A 19210-nucleotide genomic window follows, 5' to 3' on the forward strand; every position below is an offset into this window, starting at 1 on the left:
CCACTGGGGTCCTTTTAGTCTCAGTCAGACTGTTACATCTGGTCTTTTTATGGGAATTTGGGGTCTGCATCCCACTGGAAGAAAAAAAAGGACAACGTTAAGACCCCTAATACATGGCATAAACAGTATACAAAACATTACTAAAAATGCAGATGAAAAACTAGATAACTGGGAGCTCCTAAAAATCAAACACCTATGCTCATTCAAAGACGTCATCAAAAGAGTAAAAAGATTACCTACAGACTGGGAAAAAGTTTTTAGCTATGAAATTTCTGATCAGTGCCTGATCTCTAAAATCTACGTGATACTGCAGAAACTCAACTACAAAAAGACAAATAACCTAATTTAAAAAATGGGTAAAAGGTATGAACAGAAACTTCACTAAAGAAGGGTAACTAACAGATACATGAGGAAATGCTCAAGATCATTAGTCACTAGAGAAATGCAAATCAAAACTACAATGAGATTTCATCTCACTCCAACAATAGTGGTTTAATCCAAAAGACACAAAACAGTAAATGTTGGAGAGGCTGTGGAGATATTGGAACACTTATACACTTCTGGTGGGAAAGTAAAATGGTACAACCACTTTGGAAATTGATTTGGCACTTCCTTAAAAACGCTAGAAATAGAAATACCATATGATCCAGCAATCCCACTTCTTGGAATATATCCTAGAGAAATAAGAACCTTTACGCGAACAGATATATGCATACCCATGTTCACTGAAACTCTGTTTACAATAGCAAACAGATGGAAGCAACTAAGGTACCCATCAACAGATGAATGGATGAATAAATTATGGCATAGTCATGCAATGGGACATTATGCATTGATAATGAACAGTGATGAATCTGTGAAACATTTCATAACATGGACAAATCTGGAAGGCATTATGCTGAGTGAAATTAGCCCTGACTAGTAGACTTGACTCATTGGGTAGGGTATGGTAGGGTAGGATAGGGTAGGGTAGGTGTAGCACATGCTAGGGTAGCATATGGTGGGGTAGCATAGGGTGGAATACAGAGAATAGAATAGAAAAGAAAAGACTAGGGCAGGGTAGGGTAGGGTAGCAAAGGGTGGAACAGAGAGATTAGAAAAATAGAATAGAATCTAGTTGAATCAAGTCGAATTGCGCCAAATGGCATCAAATTGGGTAAAATTGCATTGATTCATGCCAATTCGCGCTGAAAATCAGGGCAGGGCAGAGCAGGGGAGGGGAGCAGAGGGGACGGGACGGCAGGGCACGGCATGGCAGGGAACAGCACAGAACGGCAAGGCAGAATAGAAATAGAACAGAATAGAAATCATGCAATAGAATAGAGAAGAGTAGACTACAGTACAATAGAGTAGACTAGAGTATAATAGAGCCGAAATGAGAGGAATTGCGTCGAATCGATTAGAGTAAATTAGAGTGGTGTAGGTTAAGGTAGAGCAGAATAGAGTAGCATAGCATACAATGGTGTGGAATGAATAGAATGGAGTAGAATGGAGTCAAGTAGAGACGAATAGAGTAGAAAAGAGTTGAATAGAGCAGAATAGGCCCAAATAAGGCCGAATCGAGCAGAATCGAAGCGATTCAAGCCAAAACGAGCTGAATGGAGCCTAATTGAGCCGAATAGAGCCAAACCGATCCAAATCGAGCCGATTCAAGCTTAATCGCGTCGAATCACTTTAAAAGCATCAAATCCAGTAGAAATGTATAGATTAGAGAAGGGGAGGGGAGGGTAGAATAGAGTAGAATAAAAGAGATTAGAACAGAATAGAAGGAATAGAATAGAATAGAGTGGAAAAGAGTAGGGTCGAATACAGTCGAATAGAGCCAAATAGGCCGAATAGAGACGAATAGAGCTGAATACAGCTGAAAAGAGCCGCATAGTGCTGAATCGCAACTAATCGAGCTGAATCAAGCAGAATCGCACCGTCGCCGAATACCATCGAATCACATCGTTTTGCGTCAAACCAGGCCGAATCGCTTCATATCGCGTCAAATGTTGTTGAATCACAGCGAATCGCATCGTATCACGTCAAATAACTTTGAATTGCGTCAAGTCTCATAGAATTTTGCTGAATCATATCGAATTGCATAGAATCTGGTCAAATCTCTTCGAATCCCTTCGAATGCCTTCGGATCTCTTGGAATCCCGTCAAATTCTGTCAAATCACATTGAACTGAATCGAATTGAGTCAAATAGATGAAAGTAGGGTAGGTTTGGGTGAGGTGCAGTAGGGTTGGATAGGGTAGAATAGAATAGAGTACAACAGAAAAGGAGAGAACAGAACAGAATAGAAAGAATACAACAGAATAGAATACAGTAGAGTAGAATAGAGTCAAATAGTGCAGAACATAGCCGAATTGAGCCGAATGGAGACAAAACGAGATGAATCACATTAAATCGCTTCGAATCGGGCCAAATCAAATGGAATCAATTAGAATAGATTATGATAGGGAAGGGTAGGATAGAATAGAGGAGAATAGTGTGGAATGGAATAGAATGCAGTCGAATAGAAACGGATAGAGATGAATAGAGTAGGAAAGAGTTGAATAGGCAGAATAGGGCCAAATAAGGCCTAATAGAGCAGAATCCAGCAGAATCGATGCAGTTCGAGCCAAATATAGCCGAATGGAGTGAAATGGAGCCAAATAGAGCCGATTTGAAGCGAATCGAGCTGATTCAAGTCTAATCGCGTCGAATCGCGTGGAAATGCGTCTCATCGAATGAATCAAATAGATTAGAGAAGGGTGGGGGGCAGGGAGGGTAGAATAGAATAGAACAGTACAGAATAGAAAAATAGAATATAGTACAGTAGGGTAGAGCAGCGAAGAGTAGAGTAGAATTGAGTCGAATAGAGTCAAATAGTGCAGGATATAGCTGAATAGAGCCAATTCTAGCTGAATTGAGCCTAATGGAAACAAAACGAGATGAATCGCATTGAATTGCTTCGAATCGCGTCGAATCGAATCCATTAGCATCGATTACAGTAGGATAGGGTAGAACAGAATAGAGTAGAAAGGAGTAAAATGGAGTCAAATGCAGTCGAATAGAGAAATATAGAGTAGAAAAGAGCCGAATCAAGCCGAATGGGGCTGACTGAGGCTGAACTGAGCTGAATCGAGTCAAAAAGAGCTGAATTAAAGCGATTTGAGCCAAATCAAGCTGAATCTTAACTAATAGCCTCGCCTTAACTAGTAGTCTTAACTAGTACTCTTGCCTTAACTAGTACCCTTGCCTTAACTAGTAGTCAACTAGAAATTTTGCCTTACCTAGTACCCTGACCTTAACTAGTAGCCTAAACTAGTACCCTTGCCTTAAGTTGTACCCTTGGCCGAACTAGTACCCTTAATTAGTACCCTTATTTAGTACCCCTAAATAGTAGGGTATGATACGGTGAGGTAGCATAGTGTAGGGCAGCATACGGTGGAACAGACAAAAAAGAATAAAATAGAATAGAATGGTATAGGTCAGGGGAGGTTAATTTAATGTAGGGTATGGTAGAGTAGCATAGGGTGGAATAGAGAAAATAGAAAACGAGAATAGAATACAACAGAATAGAAAAGGTAGAGTAGCATAGGGTGGAATAGAGAAAATAGAAAACGAGAATAGAATACAACAGAATAGAAAAGAACAGACTCAGTATGACAGGGTAGGGTTGGGTAGGGTTCTGTAGAATAGAATAGTGTAGAGTGGTGTGGAATGGAGTCTAATGGAGTCGAACAGAGATGAATAGAGTAGAAAAGAGTTGAATAGAGCTGAATAGCGCCGAATAGGGCCAAATAGGGCCAAATCAAGCCGAATGGAGACGAATTGGGCCGAATCAAGTCGATTCGACCCCATTCGAGCTGAATGGAGCTGAAACGAGCCAAATAGAGACAAACAAAATGAGCTGAGCTAAATCGAGCCAAATCACACCTAATCGCATCCTACTGCATCAAATCTCTTCGAATTCCATCAAATTCCACCAAAACCCGTCGAATCTCGTGGAATCTCACCGAATCCCGTCGAACTGTGTCAAATCAGGTCGAATTGAATGGAATCGAATTAAATTGAACCCATTAGAATAGTGTAGGTTAGGCTGGGATTCGGTAGGGTAAGGCACAGAAGAATAGAATAGAGTAGCATAGAGTAGAAGAGAAGAGAATACAAGGAGTAGAATGGAGTAGAGTTGAGTAGAGTAGAATAGTCAGAGTCGAGTAGTGCAGAATATAGATGAATAGATGCAATTTGAGCTGAATCGAGTTGAATGGAGAGGAAACGGGACAAATCACAATGAATCGAATCAATTAGAACAGATTAGGGTAGGGTAGAACAGAATAGGATACAATAGAATAGTGTAGAATGGAGTCGAACAGAGTAGAATGGTGTGAAATGGAGTTGAATGGAGCCAAATAGAAACGAATAAAGTAGAAAAGAGTTGAATAGAGCCAAACAGGGTTGAATAAGGTTCGATCGAGCCTAATTACGCTGAATGGAGCAGAATCGAGCCGAATTGACCCGATTCAAGCCAAATAGAGCTAAATCAAGCCGATTCAAGCCTAATCACATGGAATCGTGTCGAAATGCATTGAATCGAATCGAATAGAGTAGAGGAGGGTAGGGTAGGAGAGGTTAGAATAGAACAGAACACAATAGAAAGAATAGAATTAAGTAGAGTCGAGTACAGTAGATTAGACTCAAATCGAGTTGAATAGAGCTGAAAAGAGCTGAATACAGCCGAATTGACCAAATTCGAGGTGAATCGAGACGAATCATGTCGAATCGCGTGGAAATGTGTTGAATAGAATCAAATAGATTAGTGTAGGGCAGGTAAGGTTAGGGTAGGGTAGGGTAGAATAGAATAGAATAGAGTAGACTAGAACAGAACAGAAAGAATAAAGTATACTAGAGTGAAATAGAGTGAAATACTGCCGAAAAGAGCCGAATAGAGAGGAAAAGAGCTGAGTAGAACCGAATCGAGGCTAATGGAGTGGAAAGGAGCTGAATCGGACCGATATGACCCGAATCAGGCCAAATCGTGTTCAAGTGTGTCCAATAGAATCGAAGAGATTAGAGTAAGTTAGGGTAGGGGTAGGGTAGAATAGAATGCAGTAGAAGAGAACAGGATAGAACAGAACAGAACAGAAAGAATAGAACACGGTCAAGTAGAGTATAGACGAGTAGAGTAGAATAGAGTCGAATATTGCCGAATAGAGACAAATACAGCCAAATAGAGCCAAAAAGAGCCGAAGCGATAGAAATCAAGACGAATGGCACCGAGTACCGTGGAATCGTGCCGTATCGCGTCGAATCCCATCGATGCAACTCAGATCAAATCCAATCGATTGGAATAGACTAGAATAGGGTAGAGTACAATACAATATAATAGGGAACAGTAGAGTAGCATGGAGTAGAATGGAGTTGAATGGAGTCGAAAAGAGATAATAGAGTTGAGTAGAGTCTAATAGAACTGAATAGAGCCTATTAGAGCCGAATAGAACTGACTAGAGTCGAATGGAGCCGATTAGAGATGAATCGAAACTTTTTGAGCCAAAGGGGAGTGAATGGAGTGCAATGGAGCTGATATGAGCTAAATCGCATCGAAATGCATGGAATGGAATCCAACAGAATAGATTAGAGTAGGGTAGGATAGAATAGAGTAGAATAGAATTGATCACAGTAGACGAGAATAGAAAGAATACAATAGAATAGAGTAGAAAATGGTAGAGTAGAACAGAATAGTGTAGAGTAGAATAGAGTAGAACAGAGTTGAATCGAGCCAAATGGAGACGAAACGAGACAAATCGCGTCGAATCCCATTGAATCAATTACAGTAAATTAGAGTAGGGTAGAGTAGAATAGTGTAGAATTGAGTAGAATGGTGTGCAATGGAATCGAATGGAGTCAAATAGAGTAGAAAAGAGCAGAATAGAGCCGAATAGTGCCGAAAAGCCCGAGGAGGACCAAATCTAGCTGAATTGAACCAAATCGAGCCGAATCCAGTGAATTGAGCTTAATGGAGCCGAATCGAGCCAAAGAACCGAATTGACACTATTCAAGGCAAATGGAGTCGAATGGACACGAATCGTACCGATTCAACCTGAATCGAACCAAAATTCGTTGAATTGAATTGAATAGATTAGAGTAGTGGAGGTTCAGGTATGGTAGGGTAGGGTAGAATAGAGTAGAGTAGAATAGCGTAGAACAGAATAGAATAGTAAAGAACAATACAGAAAGAATACAGAAAAGCTTAAGCTAGAGTAGAGTGGAGGAGAATAGAGTAGAATAGATTCGAACAGAGTCAAATAGAGCAAAATCGAGCCAAATCGCGTTGAAATGGGTTCAATCAAATCCTATCAAGTGGATTAGAATTGATTAGAGTTGGGTAGCATAGGGTAGGGTAGAATAGAACAGAACAGAATAGAAAAAATACAATAGCATAGAGAAGAGTAGACTAGAGTACAATAGAGTAGACTGGAGTATAATAGAGTCGAATAGAGCTGAATAGAGCCGAGTGGAGACGAAATGAGAGCCGAATGGAGACGGAATGAGAGGAATCGCGTCAAATCGATTAGAGTAAATTAGAGTGGTGTAGGGTTTTAGGGTAGGGTAGAGCAGAAGAGAGTAGAATAGAATGGTGTGGAATGAATAGAATGGAGTCAAATAGAGATGAAAAGGGTAGAAAAGAGTCGAATAGAGCAGAACAGTGCCGAATAAGGTGGAATCGAGTAGAACTGAAGTGATTCAAGCCAAAACGAGCCGAATGGAGCCTAATTGAACCGAATAGAGTCAAATTGATCAGAATCGAGCCGACTCAAGCTTAATCACATCGAATCGCATTAAATGTGTCAAATCCAATCCAAACGTATAGATTAGAGGAGGGTAGAATTGAGTAGAGTAGAATAGAAGAGATTAGAACAGAATAGAGTGGAAAAAAGTAGGGTCAAATAGAGTCGAATAGAGCAGAATAGAGAAAATAGAGATGAATAGAGCTGAATGGAGCAGCGTACAGTCGAAAAATCGCACCCAATCAAGCTGAATCAAGGAGACTCTCACTGACCATCCCCAAATAGAGTCGAATCATGTCGAATCGCACCGAATCACCTTGTTTTGCATCAAACCAGGTCGAATCGCTTCGTATCGCGTCAAAATGTGTTGAACGTCGTCGAATCATGGCGAATTGCATCATATCACGTCGAATAACTTCAAATTACATCAAATCTCATAGAATTCTGCTAAATCACGTCGAATCACATGGAATCTCGTCAAATCTCTTTGAATCCCTTCGAATGCCTTCAGACCTCGTCGAATCCTGTCAAATCTCGTTGAACTGAATCGAATTGAATCAAATAGGTTAAAGTAGGGTAGGCTTGGGTGGGGTGCAGTAGGGTTGGGTAAAAAGGTAGAATAGAATAGAGTACAACAGAATAGGAGAGAACAGAACAGAATAGAAAGAATACAACAGAATAGTGTAGAGTAGAATAGAGTTAAATAGTGCAGAACATAGGCGAATGGAGACTAAATGAGACGAATTGCGTTGAATTACTTCGAATCAGGTCAAATCAAATCGAATCAATTAGAATAGATTAGGGTAGGGAAGGGTAGAATAAAATAGAGGAGAATAGTGTAGAATGGTGTGGAAAGGAATAGAATGGAGTCGAAAAGAGACGGATAGAGATGAATAGAGTAGAAAAGAGTCAAATAGAGCAGAATAGGGCCGAATAGGGCCAAAGAAGGCCTAACCCAGCAGAATCGATGCAATTCGAGCCAAATCGAGCCGAATGGAGTGAAATGGAGCCAAATCGAGCTGATTCGAAGCGAATCGAGCTGATTCAAGCCTAATCGCGTCGAATCGCGTGGAAATGCGTCAAATCGAATCGAATCAAATAGATTAGAGAAGAGTAGGGGTTGGGCGGGGAGGGTAGACTAGAATAGAACAGGACAGAATAGAAGGAATAGAATATAGTACAGTAGGGTAGAGCAGAGAGCGGTAAAGTAGAAATGAGTCGAATAGAGTCAAACAGTGCAGGATATAGCTGAATAGAGCCAATTCTAGCCAAATAGAGCCAAATGGAAAGGAAACAAGACGAATCGAGTCGAATTGCTTTGAATCGCGTCGAATCAAATCCATTAGCATCGATTAGAGTTGGGTAGGGTAGAACAGAATAGAGTAAAATGCAGTAGAATGGAGTCAAATGGAGTTGAATAGAGAAAAATAGAGTAGAAAAGAGTCGAATCGAGCCAACAGGGCCTAATAAGGCTGAATTGAGCCGAATCGAGTCGAAACAAGCTGAATCGAAGATATTCGATCCAAATCAAGCTGAATCGAGCTGATGGTGCCGAATCGAGCCGACTCGAGCCGATTCAAGCATAATCGCGTCCAATCGCATTGAAATGCTTTGAATAGAATCAAAGCGAATAGATTACAACAGGTTAGGGTAGGGTAGTTTATGATAGGGTAGACTAGAGTAGACGAAACTAGACTAGAGTAGACAAGAGAAGGCTAGAGTAGTAGCCTAGACTAGTAAGCTGGACTAGTCAGCTAGACCAGTGGCATGGATCAGTAGCCTAGACAATTAACCTTGACAAGTACCTTAAATTAGTAATCTGAACTAGAACCCTTGCCTTAACTAGTAGTCTTAGCTAGTACCCTTGCATTAACTAGTACCCTTGCCTTGACTAGTACCCTGAGCTAGTATCTTGCCTTAACTAGTAGACTTAATTAGTACCCTTGCCTTAACTAGTAGTCTTAAGTAGTACCCTTGAGTTACTAGTACACTTAACTAGTACCCTTGTCTTAACTAGTAGTCTTAACAAGTGACCTTGCCTTACTAGTGCACTTAATTATTACCCTTGCCTTACCTAGTATCCTTAACTAGTACCCTGGTCTTATCTAGTACCCTTGCATTAACTAGTAGTCTCAACTACTACCCTTGCCTTAACTAGTAGCCTTAACTAGTTTCCTTGCCTTAACTAGTACCCTTATCTAGTACCCTGGCCTGAACTAGTAACATGAATTAATACTCTTGCCTTAAGTAGTACCCTTACTTGAACTAGTAACCTTAATTGGTACCCTTATTGAGTACCCCTAAGTAGTAGGGTACGGTATAGTGGGGTAGCATAGGGTAGGGTAGCATACGGTAGAGCAGAGAATATAGAATAGAACAGCATAGGTCAGGGTAGGTTAGTTTAGTGTGAGGTATGGTACAGTAGCATAGGATGGAATTGAGAAAATAGAAAATGAGAATAGAATACAACAGAATAGAAAAGAACAGACTAGATTAGGAGAGGGTAGGGTGGGGTTGGGTTCTATAGAATAGAATGGAGTAGAATGGTGTGGAATGAAGTCTAATGGAGTCGAACAGAGATGAATAGATTAGAAGAGTTGAACAGAGGCGAATAGTGCCGGTTAGGGCCAAATAGGGCTGAATCGAGCTGAATAGAGCCGAATCGAGCCAAATCGAGTCAAATCGACCAGATTCTAGCTGAATGGAGCTGAAACGAGCCAAATAGAGACAAACAAAATGAGCCGAGCTAAATCGAGCCAAATCGCACCTAATCGCATCCTATTGGATTGAATCACGTCGAATTCCATCAAATCCCACCAAAACCCGTCGGATCTTGTGTTTTTCTCACCGAATCCCATCGAGTTGTGTCAAATCGGGTCGAATTGAATGGAATCAAATTAAATTGAACAGATTAGAGTAGTGAAGGTTATGCTGGGATTCGGTGGGGTAGGGCACAGAAGAATACGATTGAATAAATTAGAGTAGGGTAGGGTAGAACATAATAGAATAGTGTAGAATGGAGTCGAACAGAGTGGAATGGAGCCAAACAGAGACGAATAAAGTAGAAAAGAGTTGAATAGAGCCGAAAAGGGCCGAATAAGTTTGGATCAAGCCTAATTATGCTGAATGGAGCAGAATAGAGCCGAATTGACACGATTCAAGCCAAATAGAGCTAAGTCAAACCGATTCAAGCCTAATCACATGGAATCGCGTCAAAATGCATTGAATCGAATCAAATAGATTAGAGTAGAGGAGGGTAGGGTAGGAGAGGTTAGACTAGAACACAACAGAACAGAACACAATAGAAAGAATAGAACAGAATTAAGTAGAGTCGAGTACAATAGAACAGAGTCAAATCGAGTTGAATAGAGCCAAACAGCTGAATACAGCCGAATTGACCAAATTCGAGGTGAATCGAGGTGAATCATGTTGAATCGAGTTGAATTGTGTCGAATTGAATCAAATAGATTAGTGTAGGGCAGGTAAGGTTAGGGTAGGGTAGGGTAGAATAGAATAGAGTAGAATAGAACAGAAAGAGTAGAGTAGACTAGAATCAAATACTGCTCAAAAGAGCTGAATAGAGTGGAAAAGGGCCGAGTAGAACCGAATCGAGTCTAATGGAGCAGAAAGGAGCTGAGTTGAGCCGATACGACCCGAATCAGTTCGGATTGTGTTCAAGCGTGTCCAATAGAATCAAACAGATTACAGTAGGGTCAGTTAGGGTAGGGTAGGATAGAATGCAGTAGAACAGAACAGGATAGAACAAAACAGAACTGAAAGAATAGAATAGAGTAGAGTAGAATAGAGTTGAATATTGCCGAATAGAGCCAAAAAGAGCTGAAGTGATAGAAATCAAGACGAATGGCTCTGAATACCGTGGAATCGTGCCAAATCATGTCGAATTGCATTGAATCCCATCGTTGCAAGTCAAATCAAATCCAATAAATTAGAATAGACTAGAGTACAATACAATACAATGGAAAAGAATAGAGTAGGATGGAGTAGAATGGTGTAGAATGGAGTTGAATGGAGTCGAATGGAGTCAAAACAGATAATAGAGTTGACTAGAGTCTAATAGAACTGAACAGAGCTGAACAGAGCCTATTAGAGCTGAATAGAACCGACTAGAGCTGACTGTAGCTGATAGAGGCTGAATCGAACTGATCTGAGCCAAAGGGGAATGAACGGAGTGCAATGGAGCCGATTTAAGCCGAATTGCATCGAAATGTGAGGAATCAAATCCAGTAGAATAGATTAGAGTAGGGTAGGATACGATAGCGTAGAATAGAATTGAACACAGCACAAGAGAATAGAAAGAATAGAGTACAAAAGGGTAGAGCAGAGCAGAATAGTGTAGACTAGAGTAGAACAGAGTCGAATAGAGTTGAATTGAGCCAAAATGGAGACAAAACGAGACAAATTGCGTCAAATCCCATCAAATCAATTACAGTAAATTTGAGTAGGGTAGATTAGAATAGTGTAGAATGGAGTACAACGGTGTGCAATGGAATCGAATGGAGTCAAATAGAGTAGAAAAGAGCCGAAGAGAGTCAAATAGGGCCGAAGAGGGCCGAATCGAGCTGAATTGAGCCAAATCGAGCTGAATCCAGTGAATCAAGACTAATGGAGCCGAATCGAGCCTAATCAAGCTGAATCAACACTATTCGAGCCAAATGAAGCCGAATGGACACGAATGGAACTGATTCTACCCGAATCGCGTCAAAATTCGTCCAATCGAATTGAATAGATTAGAGTAGGGTAGGTTCAGGTAGGGTAGGGTAGGGTAGAATAGAGTAGAATAGAATAGCATGGAATAGAAGAGAACAGAACAATACAGATCAAATACAGAAAAGAGTAGGCTAGGGTAGAGTAGAGGAGAATAGAGTAGAGTAGAATAGATTCGAACAGAGCCAAATAAAGCCGAAGTGTGTCAAAATGGGTTGAATCAAATCCAATTAAATGGGTTAGAATAGATTAGAGTTGGGTAGCATAGGGTAGGGTAGAATAGAGTAGAAGAGAACAGAACAGAATAGAAACAATACAATAGCATAGAGAAGAGTAAACTAGAGTACAATAGAGTAGACTGGAGTATAATAGAGCTGAATAGAGCTGAATGGAGACGAAATGAGAGGAATTGCGTCGGATCGATTAGTGTAAATTAGAGTAGTGTAGGGTAGGGTAGAGCAGAATAGTGTAGAATGGAATGGTGTGGAATGAATAGAATGGAGTCAAATAGAGACGAATAGAGTCGAATAGAGCAGAATAGGGCCAAATAAGGCCGAATCGAGCAGAATTGAAGCAATCAAGCCAGAACGAGCCGAATGGAGCCTAATTGAGCCAAATTGATCCGAATCGAGCCGATTCGAGCTTTTGCATCAAGTCACGTTAAATACATCAAATTCAATCGAAACGTAAAATTAGAGAAGGGTAGGGTAGGGTAGAATAGAATAGAGTAGAGAAGAAGAGATTAGAACAGAATAGAAGGAATAGAGTGGAAAAGAGTGGGGTCGAATAGAGTCGAATAGAGCCAAATAGGCTGAATAGAGACAAATAGAGTTGAATGGAGCTGAATAGAGCCGAAAATAGCTGTACAGTGCCGAAACTCACCTAATCGAGCTGAATCAAGCAGAATCGCACCGTCACCGAATAGCGTCGTATCACATTGAATAACTTCGAATTGCATCAAATCTTATAGAATTCTACTGAATCACGTCGAATTGCATGGAATCTCTTCAAATCTCGTCAAATGCCTTTGGATCTCATTGAATACTGTCAAATCACCACAAACTGAATCGAATTGAATCAAATGGATTAAAGTAGGGTAGGTTTGGGTGGGGTGCAATAGGGTTGGGTAGGGTAGAATAGAATAGAGTAGAACAGAATAGGAGAGAACAGAATAGAAAGAATACAACAGAATAGAATAGATTCAAATAGTGCAGAACAGAGCCGATGGAGACAAACCAAGACGAATCGCGTTGAATCACTTCGAATCGGGTGAAATCAAATCGAATCAATTAGAATAGATTAGGGTAGGGAAGGGCAGAATAAAATAGAGGAGAATAGTGTAGAATGATGTAGAATGGAATAGAATGGAGTCAAATAGAGATGGATAGAGACGAATGGAGTAGAAAAGAGTCGAATAGAGCAGAATAGGGCCGAATAGGGCCAAAGAAGGCCTAATCAAGCAGAATCCAGCAGAATCGATGCAATTCAAGCCAAATCAAGCCAAATGGAGTGAAATGGAGCCAAATCGAGCCGATTCGAACTGAATCGAGCTGATTCAAGCCTAATGGCGTCGAATCGCGTGGAAATGCGTCGAATCTAATCATAGATGAGATAAGGGTAGGGTAGGGACAGGGAGGGTAGAATAGAATAGAACAGAACAGTACAGAACAGAAAGAATAGAATATAGTACAGTAAGGTAGAGCAGAGGAGTAAAGTAGAGAAGAGTAGAGTAGGATTGAGTCGAATAGAGTCAAATAGTGCAGGACATAGCTGAATAGAGCCAATTCTAGCCGAATCGAGCCAAATGGAAACAAAACGAGATGAATCGCGTCGAAATGCTTTGAATCGTGTCGAATCAAATCCATTAGAATAGATTAGAGCAGGGTAGGGTAGAACAGAATAGAGTAGAATGGATTCAAATGGAGCCAAACAGAGACAAATAGAAAAGAGTCGAGTTAAGCCGAATAGGGCCTAATAAGGCTGAATTGAGCCGAATCGAGTCGAAACGAGCTGAAGCGAAGCGATTTGAGCTGAATCGAGCTGATGGTGCCAAATCGAGCCAATTCAAGAATAATCGCGTCTAATCTCATCGAAATGCTTTGAATTGAATCAAATTGATTAGAATAGGTTAGGATAGGGTAGATTATGATACGGTAGACTAGGGTAGACGAAAGTGGACTACTGTAGAGTAGACAAGAGAAGGCTAGAGTAGTATCCTAGGCTAGTCAGCTGGACTAGTCAGCTAGACTAGTGGCATAGATCAGTAGCCTAGACAACTAGCCTTGAATAGTATCCTTGCCTTGACAGGTACCTAAATTAGTCATATGAACAGGTACCCTTGCCTAAACAAGTAGTCTTAACTAGTACCCTTGCCTACTAGTACCCTGAACTAGTACCCTTGCCTTAACTAGTAGCCTTAACTAGTACCCTTGCCTTACTGGTACCCTTAACTAGTAGCCTTGCCTACCAACCTGACCTTAACTAGTACCCTTACCTTAACCAGTAGTCTTCACTAGTACCCTTGAATTAACTAGTAGCCTTAACTAGTACTGTTGCCTGAACAAGTAACCTTAAATACTGCCCTTGCCTTAACTAGCACACTTAACTAGTACCCTTGCCTTAACTAGTACCCATAACTACTACAGTGGGCTTAACTGGTAGCCTGAACTAGTACCCTTGCCTTAAGTAGTACCCTTACCCGAACTACTACCCTTAATTAGCACCCTTATTGAGTACCCCTGTAGAATAGAATGGAATGGAATGGAGTCTAATGGAGTTGAATAGAGATGAATAAAGTAGAAAAGAGTTGAATAGAGCCGAATAGCACTGAATAGGGTCAAATAGGGCCGAATAGAGCTGAATCAAGCCAAATCGAGCCGAATCGAGTCGAATCGACCAGATTCGAGCTAAATGGAGCCAAATGGAGCTAAAAAAGAGTCAAATAGAGACAAACAAAATGACCCGAGCTAAATCGAGCCAAATCGCACCTAAATGCATCCTACCACATCGAATCTCGTCAAATTCCATCAAACCCCACCAAAACCTGTCGAATCTAGTGGAATCTCACTGAATCCAGTCCAATTGTGTCAAATGGGGGGGAATTGAATGGAATCAAATTAAACTGAACAGATTAGAGTAGTGTAGGATAGGCTGGGATTCGGTAGGGTAGGGCACAGAAGAATAGAATAGAGTAGCATAGAGTAGAACAGAAGAGAATACAAAAAGTAGAATGGAGTAGAGTTGAGTACAATAGTGAGAGTCGAATAGTGCTGAATATAGATGAATAGATCCAATTCGAGCTGAATTGAGTCGAATGGAGAGGAAAAGAGGCAAATCGTGATGAATCAAATGGATTAGAATAGATTAGAGTAGGGTAGGGTAGAACAGAGTAGAATAGTGTAGAATGGAGTAGAACAGAGTAGAATGGTGTGGAATGGAGTTGAATGGAGCCAAATAGAGACGAATAAAGTAGAAAAGAGTTGAATAGAGCCCAACAGGGCCGAATAAGGTTCGATCGAGCCTAATTATGCTGAATTGAGCAGAATCGAGCCGAATTGACCTGATTCAAGCCAAATAGAGCTAAGTCAAGCCGATTCAAGCTTAATCACATGGAATCACTTTGAAATGCATTGAATCAAATCAAATAGATTAGAGTAGAGGAGGGTATGGTAGGAGGGGTTAGAATAGGACAGAACAGAACAGAACACAATGGATAGAATGGGGTAGAATTAAGTAGAGACGAATACAGTAGAATAGAGTCAAATAGAGTTGAATAGAGCCTAACAGAGCTGAATGCAGCTGAATCCACCAAATTCGAGGTGAATCAAGACGAATCATGTCGAGTCTCGTTGAAATGAGTCGAATAGAATCAAATAGTTTAGTGTAGGGCAGGTAAGGTTAGGGTACAGTAGGGTAGAATAAAATAGAGTAGAATAGAACAGAATAGAAAGAATAGAGTAGAGTCAAATAGAGTCAAATACTGCCAAAAAGCCGAATAGAGCGGAAAAGAGCCGAGTAGAACCGAATCAAGTTTAATGGTGCAGAAAGGAGCTGAATCGAGCCGATAGGACCCGAGTCAGGTAGAATCCCGTTCAAGTGTGTCGAATAGAATAGAACAGATCACAGCAGGGTAAGTTACGGTAGGGTAGGGTAGAATAGAATGCAGTAGAACAGAACAGGATAGAACAGAACAGGACTGAAAGAATAGAATAGGGTCAAGTACTGTAGAGTACAGAAGAGTAGAGTAGAATAGAGTTGAATAGTGCCAAATAGAGCCAAATACAGCCAAATAAAGCCAAAAAGAGCCGAAGTGATAGAAATCAAGACGAATCGCGCCGAATCCTGCGGGATCGTGCCGTATCACGTCGGATCCCATCGAATTACATTGAATCCCATCGATTCAAGTCAAATCACATCCAATCGATTGGAATAGACTAGAGTAGATTAGAGTACAATACAATAGAATAGAGAAGGATGGAATAGAATGGTATAGAATGGAGTTAATGGAGTCTAATAGAGTTGAAAAGAGGTAATAGAGTTAAGTAGAGTCTAATAGAGCTGAATAGAGCCTATTAGAGCTGAATAGAGCTGACTAGAGCCGAATGGAGCCGATTAGAGCTGAATCGGACCGGTTTGAGCTGAAGGGGGATGAATGGAGTACAATGGAGCCTATTTGAGCCGAATCGCATCGAAATGCATGGAATCGAATCCAGTAGAATAGATTAGAGTAGGGTAGGATAGAAAAGAGTAAAGTAGAATTGAACACAGTAGAAGAGAATTGAAAGAATACAATAGAATAGAGTAGAAAAGGGTAGAGCAGAGCAGAATAGTGTAGAGTAGAACAGAGTCGAATCGAGCCAAATGGAGACAAAATGAGACAAACCATGTTGAAGCCCATCGAATCAATTACAGTAAATTAGAGTAGGGTAGAGTAGAATGGAGTAGAATCATGTGCAATGGAAGCGAATGGAGTTGAATAGAGTAGAAAAGAGCTGAATAGAGCCGAATAGTGCTGAATAGGGCCGAGGAGGGCCGAATCGACCTGAGTTGAGCCACATGGAGCCGAATTCAGTGAATTGAGCCTAATGGAGCCGAATCGAGCCTAATCAAGCCAAATCGACACTCTTTGAGCCATACGGAGCTGAATGGACACGAATGGAACTGATTTGAACCGAATCGCGTCAAAATTCGTCGAATCGAATTGAATAGATGAGAGTAGGGGAGGTTCGGGTATGGTAGGGTAGAGTAGGGTAGAATAGAGTAGAGTAGAATAGAATAAAACAGAATAGAATAGAACAGAACAGAATAGAACAATACAGAACAAATACAGAAGAGAGTAGGCTAGAGTAGAGTAGAGGGGAATAGAGTAGAAGAGATTTGAACAGAGCCAAATTGAGCCGAATCATGTCGAAATGTGTTGAATCAAATCCAATCAAATGGATTAGAATAGATTAGAGTTGTGTAGCATAGGGTAGGGTAGAATAGAGTAGAATAGAACAGAACAGAATAGAAACAACACAATAGAATAGAGAAGAGTAGACTAGAGTAGACTGGAGTATAATAGAGTAGAGTTGAATACAGCCGAATGCAGACGAAATGAGAGGAATCGCGTCGAATAGATTAGAGTAAATTAGAGTGGTTACGGTAGGGTAGAGCAGAATAGTGTAGAATGGTGTGGAATGAATTGAATGGAGTCAAATAGAGACAAATAGAGTAGAAAAGAGTCGATTAGAGCAGAATAGGGCCGAAAAAGGCCGAATCGAGCAGAATCAAAGCAATTCAAGCCAAAACGAGCCAAGTGGAGCCTAATTGAGCTGAATGGAGCCTAACTGAGCGGAATAGAACCAAATCGATTCGAATTGAGCCGATTTGAGCTTAATCACGTCGAATCGCATTCAATGCATCAAATCCAATTGAAACGTATAGATTAGAGAAGGGGAGGGAAGGTTAGAATAGAATAGAGTAGAATAGAAGAGATTAGAACAGAATAGAAGGAATAAAATAGAATAGAGTGGAAAAGATTAGGGTCGAATAGACTCGAATAGAGTCAAATAGAGCTGAATAGGCTGAATAGAGACGAATAGAGGAAATAGAGCTGAATGTAGCTGAATAGAGCCGAAAAGAGCCGTATAGTGCTGAATCACACCTAATCGAGCTGAATCAAGCAGAATCGCACCGACCGTCCCTGAATAATGTCGAATCACATCGTTTTGCGTCAAACCATGTCGAATCGCTTCATACAGCGTTGAATTGCATCGAATGTCGTCGAATCACGGCGAATCGCTTCGTATCACGTGGAATAACTTCGAATTGCGTGAAATCTCATAGAATTCTGCTGAATCACGTCAAATCGCATGGAATCTCATCAAATCTCTTTGAATCCTGTCGAATGCCTTCAGACCTCGTCAAATCCCTTCGAATCCTGTCAAATCGCGTTGAACTGAATCGAATTGAATCAAATAGATTAAAGTAGGGTAGGTTTGGGTGGGGTGTAGTAGAGTTGGGTAGGGTAGAATAGAATAGAGTACGACAGAATAGGAGAGAACAGAACAGAATAGAAAGAATACAACAGAATAGAATAGAGTAGAAAAGAGTCAAATAGTGCAGAACCTAGCCGAATTGAGCCGAATGGAGACAAAACAAGACGAATCGCTTTGAATCGCCTTGAATCGGGTCAAATCAAATCAACTCAATTAGAATAGATTAGGTTAAGGAGGGGTAGAATAGAACAGAACAATACAGAATAGAATAGAGGAGAATAGTGTAGAATGGTGTGAAATGGATTAGAATGCAGTCAAATAGAAACGGATAGAGGCGAATAGAGTAGAAAAGAGTCGAATAGATCAGAATAGGGCCGAATAGGGCCAAAGAAGGCCTAATCGAGCAGAATCCAGGAGAATCAATGTGATTCGAGCCAAATTAAGCTGAATGGAGTGAAATGGAGCCAAATCGAGCCGATTTGAAGCGAATCAATCTGATTTAAGCCTAATGGCATCGAATCTCGTGGAAATGCGTCGAATCAAATCAAATCAAATAGATTAGAGAAGGGGAGGGGAGGGGCGGGGAGGGTAGAATAGAATAGAACAATACAGACTAGAAAGAACAGAATATAGGACAGTAGGGTAGAGCAAAGGAGAGAACAGAGTAGAATAGAATCGAATAGAGTCAAATAGTACAGGATATAGCTGAATAGAGGTAATTCTAGCCGAATTGAGCCAAATGGAAACAAAACGAGATGAATCGCGTCTAATTGCTTCGAATCACGTCGAATCGAATCCATTAGAATAGATTAGAGTAGGGTTGGGTAGGGTAGAACAGAATAGCGTAGACTGGAGTAAAATGGAGTCAAATGGAGTCGCATAGAGACAAATAGAGTAGAAAAGAGTAGAATTGAGCCAAATAGGGCCGAATAAGGCTGAACCGAGTCAAATCCAGTCAAAAAGAGCTGAATCGAAGCGATTTGAGCCAAATTGAGCTGAATCGAGCTTATGGTGCCGAATCGAGCCATATCGAGCCGATTCTAGCATAATCGAGTCCAATCGCATCGAAATGCTTTGCAATGAATCAAATAGAATAGATTAGAACAGGTTAGGGTAGGGTAGTTTATGATAGGGTAGACTAGGGTAGACAAAAGTAGACTGCAGCAGAGTAGACAAGAGAAGGCTATAGTAGTAGCCTAGACTAGTCAGCTGGACTAGTCAGCTAGAGTAGTGGCATAGATCA

The sequence above is a fragment of the Loxodonta africana genome, unplaced genomic scaffold (assembly GCF_030014295.1).
Source record: "Loxodonta africana isolate mLoxAfr1 unplaced genomic scaffold, mLoxAfr1.hap2 scaffold_40, whole genome shotgun sequence".
In the NCBI taxonomy this organism is placed as follows: domain Eukaryota; kingdom Metazoa; phylum Chordata; class Mammalia; order Proboscidea; family Elephantidae; genus Loxodonta; species Loxodonta africana.